Source organism: Polistes dominula, unplaced genomic scaffold (genome assembly GCF_049000335.1).
Source record: "Polistes dominula isolate Pdom_NZ unplaced genomic scaffold, Pdom_raw_medaka contig_68, whole genome shotgun sequence".
In the NCBI taxonomy this organism is placed as follows: domain Eukaryota; kingdom Metazoa; phylum Arthropoda; class Insecta; order Hymenoptera; family Vespidae; genus Polistes; species Polistes dominula.
In genome coordinates, this window is record NW_028301034.1 from 824,380 (window position 1) to 849,057 (window position 24,678).

A 24,678-nucleotide genomic window follows, 5' to 3' on the forward strand; every position below is an offset into this window, starting at 1 on the left:
CATCATTGCCACCCTGTAACTCAAGAACCTCTCCGTTCTTTCTTCTCTCCTACGGTGTGAATAGTCCCTTGCGACATCCGGTGCGACTTTCTTACAATGACTCGGCTACACCGACTTTTATAAAAGTAGTTGTTAGATAGAGCGTTCGAGGATAGATATTCTATAAGAAGAAACTTAAAATAAGAAAGAAAGAGAGAGAGAGAGAGAGAAAGAATATTTTTCCTTTCATTAAACCGCCAGGAAGACTGTGCAATTTGTAATCGAAACTTCCACGCGAAATCGTGCCTTGTACAAAACGACAAAATGAAACTTGAATATAAATAATAATAAACTATTGAAAAATAGTTATTTAGAAAAGGATTAGAGACAAGTAGTATATTTCGTAAGTTCAAAATAAATAAAGAAACTTAAAAGTCTAACATCCATTCGAGACCACAGTTTTTTTCGGAACACGGTTCTTTTTCAAGTGAAAACTTCTTTAGAATGGGTGTGATTTGAAAAAATGTAACGGAGCGGTAGGCGGCAATGAAACGGCCACGCGAAATCGTGCCTCGTACAAAACGACAAAATGAAACTTGAATATAAATCATAATAAACTATTGAAAAATAGTTATTTAGAAAAGGATTAGAGATAAGTAGTATATTTCGTAAGTTCGAAATAAATAAAGAAACTTAAAAGTCTAACATCCATTCGAGACCACAGTTTTTTTCGGAACACGGTTCTTTTTCAAGTGAAAACTTCTTTAGAATGGGTGTGATTTGAAAAAATGTAACGGGCGGTAGGCGGCTATGTAGCGGAGCGGTAGGCGGCAATGAAACGGTCGCGAAACTAAATAAGAAGAGAATACAATTATCCTACACCAGATATTTTTATTTTGTATTTGTCTCATTCTCTCGAAACTTAGTTTTTTCAAGATTTCACTTCTAATACGTGTGATCTGCACACATGTTTCTTCGTTTCTTTTTTTTTTGAAGTGAAAACTTCTTTAGAATGGGTGTGATTTGAAAACATGTAACGGAGCGGTAGGCGGCTATGTAACGGAGCGGTAGGCGGCAATGAAACGGCCACGTGAAATCGTGCCTCGTACAAAACGACAAAATGAAACTTGAATATAAGTCATAATAAACTATTGAAAAATAGTTATTTAGAAAAGGATTAGAGACAAGTAGTATATTTCGTAAGTTCGAAATAAATAAAGAAACTTAAAAGTCTAACATCCATTCGAGACCACAGTTTTTTTCGGAACACGGTTCTTTTTCAAGTGAAAACTTCTTTAGAATGGGTGTGATTTGAAAAAATGTAACGGAGCGGCAGGCGGCTATGTAACGAAGCGGTAGGCGGCAATGAAACGGTCGCGAAACTAAATAAGAAGAGAATACAATTATCCTACACCAGATATTTTTATTTTCTATTCGTCTCATTCTCTCGAAACTTAGTTTTTTCAAGATTTCACTTCTAATACGTGTGATCTGCACACATGTTTCTTTGTTTCTTTTTTTTTGAAGTGAAAACTTCTTTAGAATAGGTGTAATTTGAAAAAATGTAACGGAGCGGTAGGCGGCTATGTAACGGAGCGGTAGGCGGCAATGAAACGGTCGCGATACTAAATAAGAAGGGAATACAATTATCCTACACCAGATATTTTTATTTTGTATTTGTCTCATTCTCTCAAAACTTAGTTTTTTGAAGATTTCAGCCAATTTTGCAATGCCAAATTTTGTTTTTCTATACTTTAAAGATATTATTTATATTACTCAAAATAACTGATAACAGCTAATGTATGATTGCACAAAGGTTGTGCAAGTGGTCTCAAATGAGTTAACGGTGAAAGAGAAAGTGAGACCCTTTTTTTGGGGCTACCTAAAAGAACAAAATAGTTGTGGCTGGTGGTGAAATATCGGTTTGGTGGTGGCGCCTAAAAATTCTAAAGAAAACGAACCAAACGGTTGGAATTTCTAGGTGGAAGGAGAGTTAGTTTTAGACGTTTTCATGTATACGCCCACGTATAAGCTCACGTACAAGATATTATTATATACTTGTATGGTATAAGCGTGACCATGGTTAGCTTACGTTGAAACGCTCACGTATGCTGCCCTCTCTTCACAAAATGGTAACGCAAGCCATCCAGAAAGGATTACCGTTTTCTTCCTTCCATTCTCGAGCCCCGGTCACGTCTTTTATAGCCGACTTTTTTCCAAGAATCACTTTGCTCTTTTACCCAACGAGATCGTACATTTAATACTCGAAGTCGTCGTAATCGAATTCAATCGAAAACGAAACGAAACGAACCATCGTTTCCGACATACATTGAATCAATGTATGTATGTATGTATGTATGTATGTATATGTATATAGTTAAGTCTTTCTCCAAATGTTTTCATGGACAATTAATAAATCCAACAACGAGGATCTAATGTCGATTTCAAATCACTTTCTTCTATCGAAATCAATAATGACGTATTCTTTATTCGAACGATGACTGTAACGTCGTTATTAGAACTGTTTGTTTACATACTCGTATAAAAATGGTAATGCAATGAGCAACTCACGATCGGTGTCTTTTAAACGATCTCCCTTATTTTAATTGCATACATTGCACGCGATATTATTTATAAATACACACAGTATATATATCTACGTGACACGGAGATAATTAAAAAGGTTCTTCAATAACGAATTAAAAAAAAACAGATAAATATTCCTATCGATGATCTTGCGATATCGGTACTTTGAACGCCGCCATTCCAATTATATCACATATGCTTATGCATAGTTATACGCATACGTATATACAGTATGTATATGCATAGTGTATCATAATTAAGCTCGAAAAACCCTGAAAGAATATCAAAGAACGTTCTTCGAATTCCAACGAACATGATGAGATACGAGGTGTGCAGAGAGTAAAGGGAGAGATGGATAAGTCAATCCATAGAAAGAGCAAAAGAGAGGAGAAAGAGAGAGAGAGAGAGACAATAAAACGTCGAGGAAGGAAGAAAGCGAGTTATCCAGACAGCAATAAACACGGGAACTTGTAGAGAGCAAAGAGGATGGAAGAACGAAGGAGGTGGTTTAACGCGAGAAGGAAATAAAAAAAGAAACAGAAAGAGAGAGAGAGAGAGAGAGAGAGAGAAGAGAGAGAAATTCCAGAGTTGTTGGTCAGCTACCCTCTCTCTCTCTCTCTCTCTTTCTTGGGTTCCTTTGTTTGGTCTACGCCCCGTCCTTTCTGAGAGACGATGGATAAGAAACAACGTGGTGGAAGGCGCGGGAGAGTTTCTCGACTCCGTTGCTGGTTGGTGGTCCCTCAAGAGGAGAAGGAGGAGGAGGAGGAGGAGGAGGAGGAGAGGGTGGAAAAGGAGGAGAGACACATGGTATGCGAGAACCGGTGCTAAAGGTTCCGTGATGCGCGGTATGTGGGGTGCAGGGTTTAGCAGGGACCTCCGTTCCGGGCCCGTTCGAGGCCCATTCGGGGCCCATTCGAGGCGAGGCTCATTCGACGAGAAGCTGCTGCATCCTCCCAAGAAAGAGAGAGACAGAATGAGAGAGAGAAATACTCGCACTCGCGCGTACAAGTCTTGTGAATGAAACTCACCATCTTCCTCTTCTTTTCCCTCCTACAGCGTTTTCGAACTCGGCTTTTATGCTTCTTCTTCTTCTTCTTCTTTTTTATTCCTTTCTTTTTCTTCTCTCGTCTCTTCTCTCTCTCTCTCTCTCTCTCTCTCACTCTTTTTCTCTCTTTCAAACGCCGTGGGAATCTCTTGGATCCTTTCAACAACAACGAGTTACGAAGAACGAGTAGAAGTTCCACCGTGCGCCACCGTGTTAATCAACCTTCTTCTTTCTTCATTTTTTTATTTTTTTTTTTTTGTTTATTTTTGTTTTTTTGTATTTTTCAATTTTTTTTTTTTTTTTTTAGTTTCTACTTTTATTTTTCATTCTTTCTCTTGGAAGAAGAACAACAAGTTGGGGTTTTGTACCTCCACCAAGACGAAAATAACACACATTTCTATGTTTTATTTTGTCCTTTTGTTTTATTTGTATTTTTATTTATACATACATTTATATTTTTTTTTTTTATTACTATACTATCGCTTCCTGTGTGATTAAGGTACTTTACGCACAATATTTTGACACTCTACTGTCAAATTTCGGCTTTTACTTGTTTTCTTTCCTTTTTTTTTTTTTTTAATTCTTTTTCTTACCTTTTCTTATCGTAAAAAAAAAAAAGAAGAAAGAAAAAAAGAATTGGGAAAAATTGTTATTAAGTAGGCGTGGATTTTCGTGCAAAGCTTCACCGTTTAGTTTGTGAATGAATTTAACACACCTGCCGGGCCAGGTCCTTCTTCTTTTCTTTTCTACTCCAAAGTGGCGGCGCTTTTGGTGGTCGCTCGAATTTCAAGGAAACATTCCTTTCCTCCTTTCTTAGTTTCTTTTTTCTTCATTCTTTCTTCTTCTACTTCTACTACTTCTTCTTCTTCTTGGTTAGCCAGACGTATTAGACTTCTAGGTATTAGATCAGGGTCGAAGAGACGAAAAATCCGATGCTCTCTCCTGAGGGACAATCATGTGCCAATGTGGCTTATAGAGAATCGAGAGGAAACAAAAAAAAGGAAAAAAAAAACACCTGTTGACACGGCTATTTATTTTCTACGACACTTTTACTTGATATGTCTTTTTTTTTTTTTTTTGTTTTCTTCATCGAAAACGATCCAATTTGAAGTCAAATTAATGCCAAAATTGCACCGACAATTTAATGCGTATCTATTTCGATTCCAAACACCCAATTTCAAATGATTGCACATTGACAAAGATATATAAGATAATAAACGTTTAATTGTTACTTCAATATCAATTTAATATAAATAAAATATTTATTTATTATATAATAATAATAATAATAATATCTATACTTAAGAAAAAAAAAAATAAGTTGAAAGAAAGTAATAATATAACAGATAATAACAATAATAAAGATCCATTTTATTTGAATTAATCATTTTCACTGGTCTCTAAGTAGTTTTTTTATTGTCAATAAAAATAAATGTCAGTATCCTAAACGCAATAAATGAGTTTTTTTCATGGTGCCGGCGCCTTTTGATGGACGCAAGAGTATCGATTAGGAATGCGTTGACTCTCTCCCGTTTCTCGAGTCTATGAGAGGACCGGATTTTTCGGTATCTCGTTGTAAATAACACTAATACCTGTGTAGGAGGAACCGACATAGGAATGTGCATATATATATATATAGGTGTTTGCAGTCACAAGAACACCTGCTGCCGTCACTCACTCTTCCTTCTAACCATATTTGCACGTTGCTTGACAAACCATTATTGTTCTTAAATATTCAACATTTCTTTCCTCCTCCTCCTGCCCCCCTACTCTATTTGGTTTTACCAAATACACCCGTTTCTCGATTTATCTGTGAATTATTCGTTACATATGGTTTTGTTTTTATTACACGATAATATAGAACCATGTAAACAAAGTCCAATCTATGGTGAGATTAAAATATACTCCAGTCAGATAGTTGAGATAAATTTAATCAAATATTTACTTTACATATTTTCACCCCTCCCCCCCCCACCCCCTCCCCAAATAAAATAACATTAATAATAATAATGAAAAATGAATTGCATTATTTAGGTAAAATATTTTATTTGTTATTTTGAATACATCTATTCGAGTATTTGAAACATTTTTTTTATTGTTAGTTGAATAACAAATTTTGTGACCACATATAAAAAGTATTGTGTAAATCGAGAGACGGGTGTGTAACCTTCTCTCCTTGTCATTCATTATTATGCATGGGATCCCATTCCTTTCGAATCTTCTTCTTCTTCTTCTACTTCTTCTACTTCTTTTTCTTCTGATAATCTATAGAAATTGAAATTAGGTGGGTCGAACTTAAACTCGGTTGATTCTTCTTTTTGCGAGAGGTTGTTAGAGTGACTTTTGAAAACAGCAGGCAAACGTCTTTGGGCCTTTTTTTATTTTTCTTTTTCCTCTCGTTTCTTTTTTTTCTTTCTTTTCCCATCGAAGCTACTTTAATCTCCATTTTCCAATGTTGCCGAGGAGTTGTCTTTGTCGTTGTAGGTTTGTCCCTTTTTAAAGATAATAAGTTATGGATTAAAAAATCGTACGTAAAAGTCAATCTGTATAGAAAAAAAAAGGACTTAGAAACTAAACTAAATGGTAATCGAGAAGAATTTATTTTTGGGTCCTGGTCCGAGAGTGATACTTTTAACTGGAATCACAGCTCGTGTGATTTCATTTAGTTCAAAATTCGAGATCCCTTTAAAGAAACTCATCTTTTCTTGCACTTGTTGAAAGTGACGTTCAATGGGAACATTATCTATCCCCCTTTCTAGTTCTTTCGAGAACCTTATTCTGTTCTCACAAATATTTAAAAAAAAAAAAAAAAGAAAATGAAGGAAAGAAAATACGAGAGTAAAAGAAGCGTGGGAGTAGTTTTTTATTTTTTTTTTTTTTTTTTTTTTTTAATGGGACGAAGGTTTCGGTGTCGTTGAATTCCGACACAGAATCATTTTCCCGTCTGTTTGTCGTTCCGTTTGTTACACGACTCTCTTTCTTGGTATATATACACACATATATATATATACATACGTATATTGTTTTCCTCGACAAACGCGGTTGACCTGCATAGAGTCTTCCTGTTTACTAGCCTTTAAAAAACACAAGCGCTTTCTCTTGGAAGGAACGCGTTGCGTCATTGTCCATAAGATGCATCAGCCTGCTTGCTGCTTGTCAACAGTTAACGGGCTAACCAATTGCGAACGAGAAAATAACTTTATTATTTTTATCATCGTTCCTATTCAATTCCCTACGTAAGACTCGTTGACTGAGATCATCATTTCTTTTACCAATGCGAATGGAAGTCAACAATGCAAAGAAGAAGAAAATAATTCGGTTAGGAATTCTTCATCTTGAACTTTCTTCTAAGAAAGAAAGAAGTCTTTCGGTTGATCAATTGTTATGCTCCTATTTAAGAGTATACGAAAGATGAACGAATTTGAAAAGAATGAAATAGAAAATAGGCCGTACCGTGTTACAACATCTTTGTGGGTTTTAGTCGTTGTTGGTTGGTCACTTTCTGGTTGTTGAAAATTCAAGCAGTTCAAACGTTCGTTCAAAAGAGAAACGCGTTCGTTCAGAAGAGAAACGCGTTCGTCCACTCAAGTAATTCTGACAGGCTCGAGACGACGGTACGCTTGCGGCTTCTTTTCCGTCTTCCAAGAAAGGAATCCCAGTCTTTTTCTTTCTCACACTAACCATATTTCTGTTTCTTACCTTCCTTCTATCCTATCCGAAGATCGGAACACGTTATCTCGACTAAGAAAGGAAACAGGCACATGGGTGTCTTCCTAAAACAACAATTCATTGCCAGCTTCGGAATAATTTACAACTCTCTGTGGAGGTCCCAAAATGTCGAAAAGGGAATCTGTGCCGTTGCTGATTTTCCAAAGTGGCCCCATCCGTTCTTTTGGAAGGTCGCATACTAAGCGGTATCCCTTTGTGTTAATAAATTAGAAAGAGAAGAAGAAGGAAAAGAAGAAGAAAAAAAAAAAGATGAAGAAAAAGGTTGAGGAGGTTTCTTCTTTCAAAAGTAGTAGCCTTCTACAATCTTTCTACCACCATCACCACCACCACCACCATTACCTTTTCCTCTTTTCTCTCATCTCTAGCAGTCTCACAACTTGGATTCCGTTTCTCTTTGCAGGATTATCCTTGAAACGTGCTTCCTCACCGGAGGTGTAACGTCTATGAAAAGGAGTGAGATATTTGGCGGATAAAAAGGGTGGGTTCCTACTAAGGTGGGAGAAGGGGGAGCTTTAAAAACAGAACGCTTGGATTAGTCTTGAAAGGACGGTAATTGTTAGGTAAACTCCTTTTTCTATCGACTCTTTCCTTTGATTTTAATCGTTTAAGCCACGATAAAAGAAAGAACAAAAAAGAATATAAAGAAATCGGATAAAGAAAGTGTTAGAATTTCGACGAGGATTCTTATGGGTTAGGGACACTTTACAAACACTTTACAAACGGAAGTTGTTAAACTTGAAAATTCATATTATACATTGATGATCATCGATGTTTGCCGTTAACAATTTTACATATTTTATATTAAACCCCGATAATAACCGGATTTCCCCGTACGGATGGAATCGAGGTCTTTGCACGATATTATTACCTTTCCTTTACCGGTCACCGTTCTGTATACGCATTTACCACGCCTTGAGCCGTGACGACGCTAATTGCACTGGCGCCGTTCTTTCCAGATATCGCCTGTTATCGACATTCGTTGAATATTTTCAGAACAAAAAGATAGGCAGGAAGCAAAAAAGAAAAAAAAAACAAAAAAAATAATATATATATATGTATCATTGAACCGCAATAGTATAACATACAGTGAGGGAGAGACAGGGGGCAAGAAAAATGATTGGCGTTCGTTTGGCACGTGGCATTAGCACAAGTCGTCGTCGTCGTAGTCGTTGTCGTCGTCACTACGACCTCGTGCCGGGATAAACGCAATCGACGAGGTTGCTAATTATCGAGAACTGCGCAGTTTAGAGAGGAGGCCGATCTGACGATATTTACGACGAATAAGTCGTGTCGTGGTATATTTCTTTTGAACTTGAATGTATAAGAAAAAAAATATATATGTACGATACTTTTTTTCTAACCTTCAGGTTCTTTCAAAAGTTCCCCCTTTCCCATCTGAAAATATAGTCGAAAACGTACACGCACACACACACACACACACACAGAAATAAACCTGCATTTACGTACACGTTTTACAAAACAAGATATATCCGCGATAAATATAATACGTCACGAGGAATCGTCAGTTTTTCAATTATTCATACGTCGTGTAATTTATTTTCGTCGAGTTTCTACGTATTATTAGTCAAACGTAATAGATACGTAAGTAGGTAAAAATACATTTCTAAAAGTTCTAACGCGTAACGTAACGGCGATGTGGTGTAATAACGAATTCGATCGAATTCAGATCCGATCTGAAATTGTAATCCAAGCTTGGCCTAGTCTCGAAGTATCCTTGACATCAATTTCCATTTCCCGATTCAAGTCTAATCGGTGATTTATTATCACTGTATATGTATCTGTTTAAATATCGATTCGAATTAATCCATTCTTTTCTTAAGTTTTTCCTCTTTCATTTTTATTTCCGTTATTTTATGTTAATTACATGATTTACCATCAAAACAGTTTAATCGTGATAACAAGAAATAAAATGTTCAACAGCCAACCAGCCAGCCAGCCAGCCAGCCAGACAGACAGACAGACAGACAGATAGACAGACAGATAGACAAAGAGAAAGAGACAGAATGAAATAAATGTTTTTTTTTCCTCATCGTAATTAATAACAATCGCATTGTTGACATGATCACGCGACAAAACGTAGTTGTCATTAGCGATTGGTTTTTTTTCTTGGAATTGGCGCGTGCAATAGGAAGCAAACAGGACGTTCGTTTCGCGCCAAACAAACGAATTACTGTTCGCGGTAAGATATCGTAAAAATGTAAATTGTTCGTTCACTCTCCTCGGAATTCGCACTTTACTACGTAAAGCAAAGTCTATTTTTCCCTTCTCTCCTCTCCACTCCTCTCCTCTCTTCTCTTCTCTTTCTCAATTCCTCTATCAAATGAATGTTGTTAACATCTCTCATAAGATATTCATCTACTTGACTTTTTCTTTTATCCTACACAAGATTACTGTACTATAAATTACGTGTGACGTTGTTTGTCCGCAATGGACTCCTAAACTACTGAACCGATTTTAATCAAATTTTGTACACTGTGTGCAGTTTCATCCAACTTGAAAGATAGGATAGTTTATAAGATAAGATTCTAACAGATGGTGGTATAAAGTAATTAGTTGTAGAGACCCTGTAGGAGGGACGCGTTTATTGCTGGGGTTTGCTATTGGCAGAAAATTTTGAACGACAGCTTCTGATACAACGCACAGCCATGTTTATTTTTAGTATGTATAAATAACGGCTGTGGTCAGTTATGAAGATATAATACCCAGGAATCCTAGCTGATTTATTAATATTGGAAATTAAAAACAAATCGTACGAATGTTTAAAATAATTGTAAATATAGTAGATAATTGTATTTATCAAAATTGTATAAATTCCTACAAGTTGTTTTGAAATTTCTAAATACTGTAATGCCTTTTATCAAATCAAACTTAATTCAATCTTTCTTTTTGAATTGATAATAATTTTTTTGTTTAACCTATTCTATTTTAATTATAAATTTTTTAATTATCATTTAATATGGTTCATTTTTTTTGTCTGTATTTGATGCAATTCATTATTTCATAATTTTTTCAAACCAATTCACCACTCTACCACCCCTACACTATTCACTATTACTATATACAACTTTGATACTATTTAAAATGTTTGATTCACTCGCACGACATCACGTGACTACATAAGTTCCTGTCCCCCAAAATTCTTTGGCGCGTCCCTCCTACAGGGTCCCTAATTCGTTGACTTAAAGACGTGTGTATTGGACTGATTGTGTGCCACAGCAACGCGTGATGGGGCACCCTTAGTTTATTATAATAATTTGTAGAATTCCACATAAACGTTAAAATAAATGACACGAATTAATTATTATATTTATTATTAATCATATTTCTTAAGTATTTTCAATTTGAAACATTAGAAACATGTCATTAAACATTATACGATAAGTAATATTGTAATGAATAGTGTAGTAATATTTTCCAATAAGTTACTAGATTTTTTTAAACATAACTATTGTAATCGTCATTCAACACTTACATAAAATAAAAATTCCCAAAATATTGAATCTATAACACACGTGATCACCGTTACATCCGATTAACTTTATCCAATATTTCTATGTCAATTTAGTTTTCCCAACTTTCGACATTTCCAAACAAATTGTTCTAATTTACTTTGAATCAAAAAATACTTTCCAGTATATATCTAATACAATGAAGTTAGTTTTGAAAAAAAAAAAAAGAAAAAAAAAAAACAGAAAATAGTTAGATATTTTTTCGAAGCAAATGTTACCAAGCTAACTTCTAATTTCGTTTTCTCGGTCACGTTTCGCGTTGGCGCCACGATAAAAAGATCTTTTGCTTTCTTATTCTCTCTTTTTTCTCTTTCTCTCTTTCTCTCTCTCTCTCTATCTATCTATCTCTATCTTTGCTTTCGTAGAAAGGCAAGCTTTATTATTCGCGATACGATTACGAGATGTCGCATCGTAAAATTATTGCACGAACGTAATATCTACGTTCGCGATAAATATTCTCTCGGTAGCGACATCGTCGTCTATGGTGTTGAACGCCTTCCTCCCCCCCCTCCTCCTCCTCCTCCTCCCCACGTACGAGGAAAAGAGATAGGAGTAAGAGAAGAGTAGGAGTAGAGAGAGAGAGAAAGAGAAAGAGGGGCGTGGTGTGGGATAGGGGTGGGGTGGGGGTTGTGGGGGTTAAAGGATACGATTCAATTTTCCCTTCTAGTCTGTTTTCCCTTTTTCCTTCCTTTTTCAGACATGTTCGTGGCGGGCAACTTACAGCTAGGATATTACCGTGATTCTTGGATGAAGCTCTAGCTAGCTAGCTTTCGAAGGGACTCTTCCAAGACAAAATCGATTAACTCCGACGCGACGGTTCCAGGTGGTGCGACGATAATGGAAAATGTGGAGTAAGGGATTACCCTTCGAAAGATAATAATAATAATAATAATAATAATAATAATGTCGAGAGGATATGCCGAAGAAAACGATGTGGTTCTCTCGTTTAAAGTTCTTCCCTCTAAGCTTGTGGAAAAACGGCTAGAACAAACAAAGATGAAAAGATGAAGAGAGAGAAAAAAACGAACGAACGAACGAAATTATTTCCCCTTTCCCTTTCCCTTTCCCTTTTCTTCTTCACTTCTATTCACTTTTCTTCGCTTGGTCACTGTTTTTTCACGAGCTTAACTTAAGATCATATAAGTCCAAAAGTCTGATCTGTCGGGGACCTTGATAGGCACGCGTGGAATCCAGTTCTCTCATACGTACGTTTCATATATCCACTTTTTTTTTTCTTTTTCTTTTAAACTCGTGTTAGTTTCCTGTGATTGTGAAATAACCGGAGCCTCGAGTTTACGTGATATTAACCGGTCATTCGTAGGGATTAATTCACACGGAGTTCGTTAAATCATCGAGTAATAGTAATTAACTTGTTTTAAAGAATGTTTTTACTGCTTTATCTCTTTTTTTTTACTTTTTTTTTTTATTTTTTAGGAATATTCACGCTCATCTTTTTTATTTTAATAATTATTCTTTAATTTTCTCTATGTTTCCTTATAATCTCATCGATGATTTAATTAACATTCGTTTAATTAACATGACATTTAAATTCTAATAGGATTTTCAATAACATTAAACGCACACGTGTGTATGCAGTTGTTTTTTCCTTTTTTTTTTTATATTTTTTCAAACAATACTTTTTTTAACTGACTTCAAAAAGGAGGAGGTTCTCAATTCAAATAATTGGATTTTTTCTAATTTTTTTTTTTTTTATGTATGTTCGGGCATAACTCCGTCATATGTAGACGGATTTGCAAAATTCTTGTTTTCTTCGAAAGGGGTTTATTCCGAAATGATTCCATTTAAATTTCATATAGATCTGATCATGAGTTTTCGGAGACGATACAATTTTATAAAGTGACATGAAAATAGAAGGAAAGAGAGAGTGAGATAGAACATGCAATCAATAGACAGGTGAACAAATTATAGGTTTTAATATTAATTGTGATATATGTATGCATTTATGTATGTATGTATGAGATACGTCGATGAATATTTACTGCAAAATGCGTTTGTTTATAAAAATATGAGTAGAGATGTGATATAACTTAAATAATTGTTAATTAATTAAAATAAACGTGTATCATTGTAGTCTAAAAACACAGAATAAAAAATCGACGTTTCTTCATCTTCGAAATCTTCGGTTAGATTGGTTTTATTATTTTCTACAAAAATTCTTCTAATGATTGTTGTTTTTATGACATTCCAAATAAATAGAATTTCCTTTTACGAAAAGTCATTTAAACAACATTGAATAAAAGATCCTTCATGAAGGACAACGAATCAGTTTATTGTTTAATTTCGTAGAGGATAGTTCGTCAAACTTATTCTTCGTGCCTTTTGGACTACAGTATATAATTCTTTCGATTAATTAACAATCAATTAAGGTAAATTGAACATTCTAATGTATTTTATTAATATTTTCAATTGTTAATACTAAAGTATATTTATTTAAACTTTCCTAGCCAATAGGGATTTTCAGTTGAAAATTTTCATTTAATAAAATTGTTTAATATTCCAATTATATTAATAGATATATCATTGTAAATATGAGATACCTCGATGAATATTTACTGCAAAATGCGTTTGTTTATAAAAACATGAGTAGGGATGTGATATAACCTAAATAATTGTTAATTAATTAAAATAAATGCGTATCATTGTAGTCTAAAAACACAGAATAAAAAATCGACGTTTCTTCATCTTCGAAATATTCGGTTTGATTGGTTTTATTATTTTCTACAAAAATTCTTTTAATGATTGTTGTTTTAATGACATTCCAAATAAATAGAATTTCCTTTTACGAAAAGTCATTTAAACAACATTGAATAAAAGATCCTTCATAAAGGACAACGAGTCAGTTTATTGTTTAATTTCGTAGAGGATAGTTCGTCAAACTTATTCTTCGTGCCTTTTGGACTACAGTATATAATTCTTTCGATTATATAACAATCAATCAAGGTAAATTAAACATTCTAATGTATTTTATTAATATTTTCAATTGTTAATACTAAAGTATATTTATTTAAACTTTCCTAGCCAGTAGAGATTTTCAGTTGAAAATTTTCATTTAATAAAATTGTTTAATATTCCAGTTATATTAATAGATACGTCATTTTTAATCAAATATACTTTGTATATTATTTTTACTTTAATGGATATTTAATTAAATTTGGATATTAAAATAAATATAATGAATGATCAATAATTAAACATGAAAAAATCGTATAGTTTTCTTACAGTTATATCAACATTTTTAGATTTTCAGATATAAGCGTTCTTATTTTCGTATTTATTGGATATTTAATTGTTATAAATAAAAGTTTCAAGATAAACTCATTAAATATGTAATTAAGATATACTAATGTTATTATTTGTCAATTGTTTTTTTTTTTCATTTTAAACAGACTATATGTTGATAATTTTCAAGCAAACATCTGGTAAGCGCATAACGGTATATAATTTTAAAAGAACACTCACACTGTATATATGAATGAATTATTTTCCTCGTGATATTAACGAGTTTTACTTTTATCGCTGGTGGAGGCCACGCATATTCAATTTTTTTTTTTTTTTACAGAACACGTAACATTACGTAAGATCGTTAGATTGTGTTATTATGATCGATACATCGATCGATCAAATTTTAATAGTCCCGTTTCGTAACTTTTCATTTTCCGTTGGTAAATCCAAAAGGAAATAATTCTTCCGTGGAAATACCGGACCGGCAAAAATCCAACCGATGTTTCTTCCTCATTATCGCGCTTCGAAAGTTTTATCGGAACCGCAAAAGGCTCTCGCAAAACCGAAACGAGAGATGGATGTAACAAGAGAGAAGGAAGAAGGAAACGAAGGAGAGCTGCTTTATCGCCCGGAACCGCACTTTCATTCAAATTTCTAACGACCATTGCGAAATTCCCAAGGCCACATCCTTCGTGCTCGGTTGATCATTTTTATTCAATCGTAATTATTATTAAACTTCGAAACTGAATAACGCGAAAGAAATAAAGAGTTATTTTTATTTTTATTTTTTTTTTTATTGATAATTTTGAATCAATTCAAGACACGCGAGTTTTCTTATTTCAAACGATGAATTTTTTGATTGAAAAATGTTTGTCTACTCGATAATATTTTTTTTTTATAATCTTAATATATATAGATTACGTGTCACGTTGTTTGTCCGCAATGAACTCCTAAACTACTAAACCGATTTTAATCAAATTTTGTACACTGTGTGCAGTTTCATTCAACTTGAAAGATAGGATAGTTTATATCTTAATTTATAATTGCAATATTATTTTATTGCGAGTTATTTGTTTATTAATCAAAGAGTCATGATTATCTCTGTTAGTTCGATAAGATTCTAGCAGATGGTGGTATAAGGTAATTAGTTGACTTAAAGACGATATATATATATATATATCTTATCTTCTTCTTCTCCTTATCTTAATATATATAAATTACGTGTAACGTTGTTTGTCCGCAATGGACTCCTAAACTACTGAACCGATTTTAATCAAATTTTGTACACTGTGTGCAATTTCATCCAACTTGAAAGATAGGATAGTTTATATCTCAATTTATAATCGCAATGTTATTTGTTTATTAACAATGAGTCATGATTATCTCTGTTAGTTCGATAAGATTTTAACAGACGGCGGTATAAGGTAATTTGTTGACTTAAAGATGTGTGTATCGGACTGATTGTGAGCAACGTGTGGTGGAGCACCCCTAGTCTCATATATGAATTTATTTAACATGACATATCGATTCAAGTATGAAAGTAGGAAAGTTGTTTGATGGAATTGGTATAACTGAAGAGAAAAAAAAATGTTTCAATCGATTTTAGGTACGTGCTTTACTTTTTTTCTTTTCGTAGTGAAAACTTCTTTAGAATCAGGGTGATTTGAAAATCGTGAAACGGAAGAACGTGAAACCGATGAAACAAAAATAATTAATTAATTAATAAATTTCAATATATAATTTATTTCTATATATTAATTAATAAATTAATTAAATTCTATATATAAAAATTTAGTGTCACAATATGTTTGTCCACTAATAATTTCGAAACTAATCAACTTATCGTAATGAAATTAATTTTATTTCAAGTGTGATTTTTTCCAACTTAGCACATAGCACAATTTTTATTTAGAGATTCTGTAAGGTTCTTTCAATAGATGGTGCTGTATTACAATTCAATTATTTCGAAGCTTGGTTTTCTTTAAAGGTTTCACTTCCACCGTGTGTGATCTGCACACATCTGTTTTTTTTTAGCATTGAATTTTTTTGAGAAATGTCATTTAATCTAACATTTCAATGTCATTTGATCTTCTCGAGACATTTTTCTTTAATAATCTCATCTGTAGATTAATTGACACGATAATAAGATTCAAGTAGTATGAATTTCATAAGATGAATGAAGATAGAAAGAGAGAGAGAGAGAGAAGGATTTTATTTCGAGGTATGAATTTTTCTGAAAAATGTTTGTCGATCTATGACAGCCTTTTATCTTCTCGACGTTTTCTAATAACCTCATCTACATTTTAATTAACTAATCATTGGAATTCAAATAATGTGAATATAAAAAAAACAGATAGAGATAGAGAGAGACAGAGAGAAAGAAAGAGAGAATGATTTGTCGTACGATTTTAAATTAATTTCAAGTACACGTTTCCTATTAGAGTCATTGAATCTTTTAAAGAAAAGAAAAAAACAAAATATTAATAAATCTTTTATTTTAATTACATTTTATCTTTTCGACATTTTCTAATAACCTCATTTACATATTAATTTAACCAAACAATTATATTCTGCTATTACACAAAAAAAAGAAAAAAATACTAAATATAAATGAAGAAAATATTAGAGATAACGTTTGTTAGGCCTAGGGGGTGGGGAGGGGAGCGGAAGGGGAGTAACTAATGAATTTCAAATATACGTATTTTTTTTTTGAATTTTTATTTTTTTTTATTTTACAAGTTAAAGACTATTAGTTAAAAAAGAAGAAAAAGAGAAAAAAAAAACATTAGCATTATTATCATCATCGATATATTCCGCCATTATAATAGAAGGGAAGACACTCGTAGCGAGTTACGACTCGATTATTCACTCGGTGTTTTTACTATCGTCCGTGACGGAACGAGAATGTAGAGAAATAATGGTGTTGGTGGATGGCGTAGGTGAGGGAAAAGTGCGGCCGAGAGAGGTGATGGTATGGAGGGATAGTAAAATCGGTTCCTCTTTGCTTTCTCCCCTCTTTTTCCTTGACACCTCTCTCCCCTATCCCCTATCCTCCCTTCTCTTTCTATCTCATTTTACTTCTATCTCTATATATTCATCTATCTATCTCGTAGGGCTGAAGAAAGATGAATAGGAGCAAAATGGCGAGACTCTGTTCCTGTTCTATTTTCACTGGCGACCTTAATTACGTCGTCGATTCGCGTTAAAACAGACCGCATGCATAACGCAGAATAGAAATGAGTCGGCTAGTCACGCTAATCGCTTGCTAGATTCTTTTTACAAAAGATACTACTCGCTTTTTGAAATATTATAAACTACACGCACATATATATATATATGTATATGTCAGAGCTGTCACGAATGGGCGAGAGGGAGGCGTGTCGAACTGCCATTAGCGTGTCATTAGCGGACGATACGCGGAGACGATGCGGAAACGTTTCCTGTCTGCTTGCGAACCCGTCTGCCTGCCTGCCTGCCTGCCTGGTTGGTTGGTTGGTTGGTTACTTGGTTGCTTGCCTGCCTGCCTGCCTGCCTACCTATCTACCTATCTGCTTACCTGTCTACCTTCCAAAATGGAAACTATATATAAGAATCAGTAAAAAAAAGGATTAAAATTATAGGGGGAATCTTTCTTCGTACTTCGTTTAAATTACGATCTGAACTTCAACATCTTGTCTATTTAATTTCTTTTTTTTATTTTTTTGGTTTCGAAAGATTTTTAATATCAACCAAAATATTTTGTCCATCGTATTGGTAATTGAAATATAAAAGGATGAAGTAGTCTATTGAAGAAAACTAGAACATATTTGATATGTTTATAACATTAAAACTCGTACTTCAAATTGATCGTTTCCGTTCGCGGAATTCCCCGGTGCTTATGAAAGAATGAAACGCGTCGTTTCGCGCTGTGTAACACACCTCGAGTTGTTGGTAGAGATAAAACAATGTTATTAACGTTTTATCGTTTTCTGGAGAGAGGGAAATAGAATTTTTTGTATTTTTTTACAATAACACTTACTTACTCACTTACTTACTTACTTACTTACTTACTTTGTTAGTTAGTTAGTTAATTACTTTTATACGATTCTTTTCTAATTATCTTAGTCGAGAAGATTAAGTTTTTTTTCATTTTTTTTTTTTTCAAGTGAAAACTTCTTTACAATCAGGGTGATTTGAAAATCGTTAAACGGAAGAACGTGAAACCGACGAAACAAAAAATATTAATTAATTAATAAAATTCAATATATAAAAATTCAGTGTTACAATATGTTTGTCCATTAATAATTCCGAAATTACTCAACTTATTTTAATGATATTTATTTTATTTCACGTGATTTTTTCCAACTTAGCACATAGCACAATTTTTATTGCGATTTTTAAAGTGAAAACTTCTTTAGAATGAGTGTGATTTGAAAAAATGTAACGGAGCGGTAGATGGCTATCTAAGGGAGCGGTAGGCGGCAATGAAACGGTCGCGACACTAAATAAGAAGAGAATACAATTATCCTACACCAGATATTTTTTATTTTCTATTCGTCTCATTCTCTCAAAACTTAGTTTTTTCAAGATTTCACTTCTAATACGTGTGATCTGCACACATGTTTCTTTGTTTCTTTTTTTTTGAAATGAAAACTTCTTTAGAATGGGTGTAATTTGAAAGAATGTAACGGAACGGTAGGCGGCTATGTAACGGAGCGGTAGGCGGCAATGAAACGGCCACGCGAAATCGTGCCTCGTACAAAACGACAAAATGAAACTTGAATATAAATCATAATAAACTATTGAAAAATAGTTATTTAGAAAAGGATTAGAGACAAGTAGTATATTTCGTAAGTTCGAAATAAATAAAGAAACTTAAAAATCTAACATCCATTCGAGACCACAGTTTTTTTCGGAACACGGTTCTTTTTCAAGTGAAAACTTCTTTAGAATGGGTGTGATTTGAAAAAATGTAACGGAGTGGTAGGCGGCTATGTAACGGAGCGGTGTGAGGCGATGAAACGGCCGCGATACTAAATAAGAAGAGATCATACAGAACACGTGTGATCTGCACACATGTTTCTTTGTTTCTTTTTTTTTTTTGTATTATTTTTTATTACTAATTTAAAGATTTTTGTTTAGAGGTTATCTAGGTTCAGTAAGGTTCTTTTAATAGATGGCACTGTATTACAATTCAATTATTTTGAAGCTTGATTTTCTTTGAAGGTTTCACTTCTACCGTGTGTGATCTGCACACAACTGTTTTTTATTTTTTACTACTAATTCAAAGATTTTTATTTAAAGGTTATCTAGGTTCTGTAAAATTCTTTCAATAGATGACACTGTATTACAATTCAATTATTTTGAAGCTTGATTTTCTTTAAAGGTTTCACTTCTACCGTGTGTGATCTGCACACATCTGTTTTTTTTTTCTTTTTTTTACAAATTTTTCTCCTTCCTTTTATTATTTTATTAAATCGCTTTTTTTCAACAACAACAATTATTTTGTTTTTTCATCAAATTTTATCACTTTTCAAATTTGATATTTTGTCTTTGATAAAATTAATATATTATTTGTCAATCTTACATATATTACTCTTTTTCTTTTTTTTTTTTTTTGTATAAATTTTATATTCGACAAAATTAATTAAGAAGATTAATTATTTTTTTCGCAAAAATTTTGTTGTATTTTTTTTTTTTTTTAAATTTGTCGTCTTTATCTTCGACGATGTATATTATCTTCAACGAGGAAACTCGTTAAAAGAATTAGAACGCAGATTTTAAAAAACCGCAGGTTAATATGGTGCACGGATTCGTGCGGTTTTTTTTTTGTTCTTATCGCAAAAGTGCGATTTCTTTTTTTTCTTATTAGTAGAATTGAATTAAAAAAAAAATAATAATAATAATAATAATAATAAAAATTAGTCTTATCGAGGATCGATCATAGGATTCAATAAATAACAAAAATAAAAGCCATGTTTGTTTGTTCATCGTAATTCTTTGCTTAGTCATTTGAAGAAACATACTGTAAATAGAAAAAAGAAGAAAATAAAAAGTATCGAATACTTGTGATTATAATCTCTAACAAGAATCTATCTTGTATAGTAGAGATAAGTAAGAAGCTCGTTGTTTTACGCGCTTTCGCGCTTACGTTGCACATAGGAATGTATAAGCACGCCGATGACAATCTTTTATAAACAACGTCGATTGTTTGCGGTTACGTGACGTTGTCGCGTTTGCCGAGTCACTATCAAAGCGGCTGATTCTTAAGGAGTATTTAGAAAAGAGGAGCAAAGGTGAGAAATAAAAAAAAAAAAATATAGAAAGAAAGAAAGAAAGAAAAATATGCCTCGGTTAAAATGTTGCAAAGTACAAAGATTAATTTGTGCTTATCTTGTGAAAAGGCATCTCGTTAACAGATAAGGGTATACGATAAGATACTCCCATACTTGGAGAAGTAAGCAAAGAAAATGACGAAGGTGTAGTAAGTACATACATGCATACATACATACATACATGTATACGTAGATACGCGTACATATATAGATGCATACATACATGCATATGTACATCAATGAGAAGTGTGAAAGATTGGTAAACACAGGACTTAAGGAACTCTCTACGTAAGAGAAGGAAAAAGGAAATTGTGTCGGTTCATTCGAACGGCACGTGAAAGGCACGAGAAGAGTAAACGATAAGCAAGCAAGCAAACAAGCAAGCAAGCAAGCAAGTATAGTTTACTATTACGCGTCCTACTCGCCTACTCGTGGGAAGTCACCGATAAGTCACCGATGTTATTGCACGTGCTTCACATGGGCCCCTGGTGCAACTTACATACCTTAGAACATGTAAGCGCGCGTATTCCTAATATATTAGGAAAAGTACGTAGTACATACGTAAACCAACTCAAATAGGAGGGGATAGAATAGTTTGGTGAGGAGAAACATGGGGATTTAATACCACATCACCAAAATTATGGCTTAAGTAAGCACAAGTGCGTGTTTACGAGATGATCGATTGTATCGTTGATTGATTAGTTCGATATAACATTAGTTAGACCCTTTCTCGTTAGATGATATTGTCAAAAAGTTTTTCCCCCACTCTCCACTCACTCACGATGAAGAATACGTGTTTTACTATGCTTATTGTTAATACTTTAGCATTCCTTAATGCCAGCACATTGTGATTCTATTAATATACGATCCCAGGCGTAACAGGAAATGCTTTTGCACAAATTAAATAAGGTATATACCGGTACGACCGTGAACGAGCTTCCTCCACCTCTATCTTTATAATTATCGTGGTATTTGAAATTTGTGAAAATGTCAAAGATAAATCTTACGAGTATAGCCATTATACTATCGTAAATGTAATTAAGTAACTTGGATAATTCGACTAATGACTCCGACACTAATTATCGAATGCTTGTAAACACGATATATTGGTATGTATATATATATATATATATATATAAATAGTCGTATTTTATTCAGTCATTAAAATATACCGATAATCATAAACTTGAATTTCTCTGTCTCTACTAACGTAAATAAAGTTCGAAAGGTCGATTTGTAAATTAACAGTCTTAATAAAAGTTCCATTAAAAAAAAAAAAAAAAAAAACAGGAGAGAACATTGTAAGGTGCGTGACGCGCGTTCTTGCGTGTCGTGCGTCAATTGAACGATCGTTGTACGTCCACTCTCATGGAATTCCACCAGTTATGCCCAGTTCTCATCCATATTCATATATACGAACGAACGAACGATCGTACGACTATCAAACGATCGATCGTTCAATCGATTGATTGATCAATACCAGATTTATTATTGTAATTCAAAACTTCCTTTTAAATAATCGTTTTAATGTTTATCACGTATTTTTTTTTAATCACGTTTTATTTTCATTAACAAAGATAAAATGTATTGGGATTCTCTGGCAAGAGCGTGGCTTATCCTAGCGGCAAAAATATGAACTAGAGACTGGATGATGCTGTGCATTACTTGTATAACCAAAATAGAGAACTACGTGTATAACATTATTATTTATATTATTATAATTTTTTTTTTTTTTTAAATTAAATAAAATGAAACTTACATTGCAAGAAATTTAAATTTAAATTTACTTGTACAAAAGCAAGCAATAAAAATTTTGTTGGTGGTAACTTTTAGTAAAGTTACTCCAAAAGTAGTGAGGTTTTTTCCGAAAAGTAGTGAGGTTGTTTCCGATAAGTCCATAAGGTCTTTCCGATAAGTCCGTAGGGTATTTTTAATTAGGCCTCGTGGAGTGTCTTGTAAACAAGCTTTGTAAAAAAGCCTCGTTAACGAGTTTTTGCTATTAACAAACTTTTCTATTTTATTGAAAAATTTGTATAAATTTCCTAAATGCCTAAACATTATAATTAAAGAACATGTTTTTGGGTATTTATGAGAAAAATATTCTAAAATGTTGTCTATTTCTTTTTCTCTGATGTATCTGATAATCATTTCATTCTTTTGTAAAATATTGCAGACAATACAATTATTATATTCTATATATTTCGTAATTGTTAACTACAATATTTGCGAAATAAATAATTTAATATTAATTTTTCAATAAAATATAAACATTTTTAAATAGAAAAGAAATACCACGTTTGGTAAAATAAAAACAGACCACGCACCTTCTTTCTTTATTTCGACCGTTGGTTGGTTTGAACCTTATACTTTTGTCGCATACCTACGTGCTTATCTCTGTTTATTCTTCTACCCTTTTATCGCTCCTACCTACAAACATTTCGGGTATCGAAAGAATACGTATCCACGCTTTTTAGTATGCAGTTGCACACAAACACACACATATACAATCAGGAGCGATAACTACGAAGCATAGCATAAAGAGGAGACCGCGAATAGGAAAAACTGTATAGCTATATTCCGTCTCATTCTCTCGCAGGCTAAATTCTATATGTTTGTCTCTTTTTCTCTCATTATTTAGTATAGCAGCCGTTTCATAGCTCCGTTTCATAGCTCCGTTTCATAGCTCCGTTTGCTGACCGACCGCGTTTATTTACTTTTCAGATCACTCCCATTCTAAAGAAGTTTTCACTTGAAAAATTAATCATCACAATTGTGAGATTATTCGTGGAAGAAAATTTCTCGACGTAATGCACGTTTCATTTTCGATTTATGTAGGTCGGAAAGCTTGGCTGTGTTGCGTTGTTGGATGGCAGGCAGGTGGATGGGCTTCGTAGGTATCGGCGGCGCCGCCGTTCAACAGGTGGTTCACGATTGTCATCACACATGTACGGATTTACCATCTCTCCCCCTTTTCTCTCTTTCGTTTTTCTACACACTTTATAAGTGTGTGCTCGTAGTAAGAGAGGAAGATGACGACTGATCTTCCTTACTTTCAAAACGCGAAAAGACAAGTGCATTTTTTTTTTTTTTTTTTTTTTTTTTAAGGTTTAAAACGTCAGTTGACTCTCAAGAGATCCTTGCCTTCTTCGTGTCTCGTCATGAGACACCAGTTGCTCTAAACTTTGTAGCGAAAGAGAAAGAGAGAGAGAGAGATAGGGTGAGAATACAGGGGCAGAAGGGGGGGGGGGGGAAATGGTTACATCAACCATCTGTCATTAAGGAATTTACACACACAAAAGAAAAACAACACTGACAATTAATTCGATGACCAAAAAAAAAAAAAATTATATTAACAAACACAATAAACGATTAAATTTGATAAATTGTTTTGATTAATTTCCGTGTGAAAGAAGGAAGATAAAATATAAAAAAAAAAAAAAAGAAACTTTGAACGGACATTTTTCTCACACAAAGATAAATCTTTTGAATCTCCATATGCGCTTCACTTTAAGAATCATGCGTTGTACCAGTTGAACATTTGCAGCGGAAAATAGGAATATCCAGGAAGCAACGAAGCGAGTGGGTTCCGTAATTGTAAGGCAGTTTCGTATCTTGCTTGAAGGAAGGAATGAAGAAAGGAAGGATAGGAAGATGAAGAAAAAAGACGAAAGATGCGTCTTTGTCAGCGGGGGTAGGTGGAAAAATAAAAAAAAATAAAAAGAAGGCAGACTAATTCCCCGTATTCGAATAATAATCGATTTCAATTAGCGAAACTGCCACGCCCAAGGACATCCCCAACGCAGGAGTAGATTTTACACCAACAACGACGATTCTGCAGAGTATGCTTTATAGGGTTCCCGTTTTCGGGCTCGATTTCCAACCCTCCTTATTGCTTTTCTATTATTCTCTCTTTCTCTCTCTCTTTCTTTCTATCCCCGTTTGTCGATTTTAATTGGCGAAATTCTCTGAATGCCTTTGCAATAGTCACGATTCATCCCTTTTTCGATCCAGTTCGAGTTTCCTCTCTTACTTTTCTCACGCTCAACAACATCGCAAGAACGTTAAAAACTTGGCTTAAGAAACGGGACGCTTTGTTCTGGAAAATGATCGTGCATTCTTTTCTTTTCGTAGTTGAGATAGTGTTCTTCTAGATGACTCGGTTGATTTTAGAATGAAACATTTTTCTCTTAAAATAGCAATCAATATTATAAGAAAGAAAAGAGGACGAAAAGGGAAGGAGGAAAACGAGGTG

The 24,678-nt window shown here is 33.6% G+C and overlaps 1 protein-coding gene and 1 long non-coding RNA gene across 4 annotated transcripts in view; one reads left to right on the forward strand and one right to left on the reverse strand.

The window, feature by feature from the left end:
* Positions 1 to 24,678, forward strand: part of Pdk1 (Phosphoinositide-dependent kinase 1) — a 277,088-nt gene that overhangs the window by 137,159 nt on the left and 115,251 nt on the right. The gene's annotated exons all lie outside the window — the stretch shown is intronic.
* Positions 5,667 to 24,678, reverse strand: part of LOC149031861 (uncharacterized) — a 51,920-nt gene continuing 32,908 nt past the window's right edge. Inside the window, exon 2 of the long non-coding RNA XR_016177274.1 lies at positions 5,667 to 6,102. This is a non-coding gene — a long non-coding RNA (uncharacterized LOC149031861). The remainder of the gene's footprint in view (positions 6,103 to 24,678) is intronic.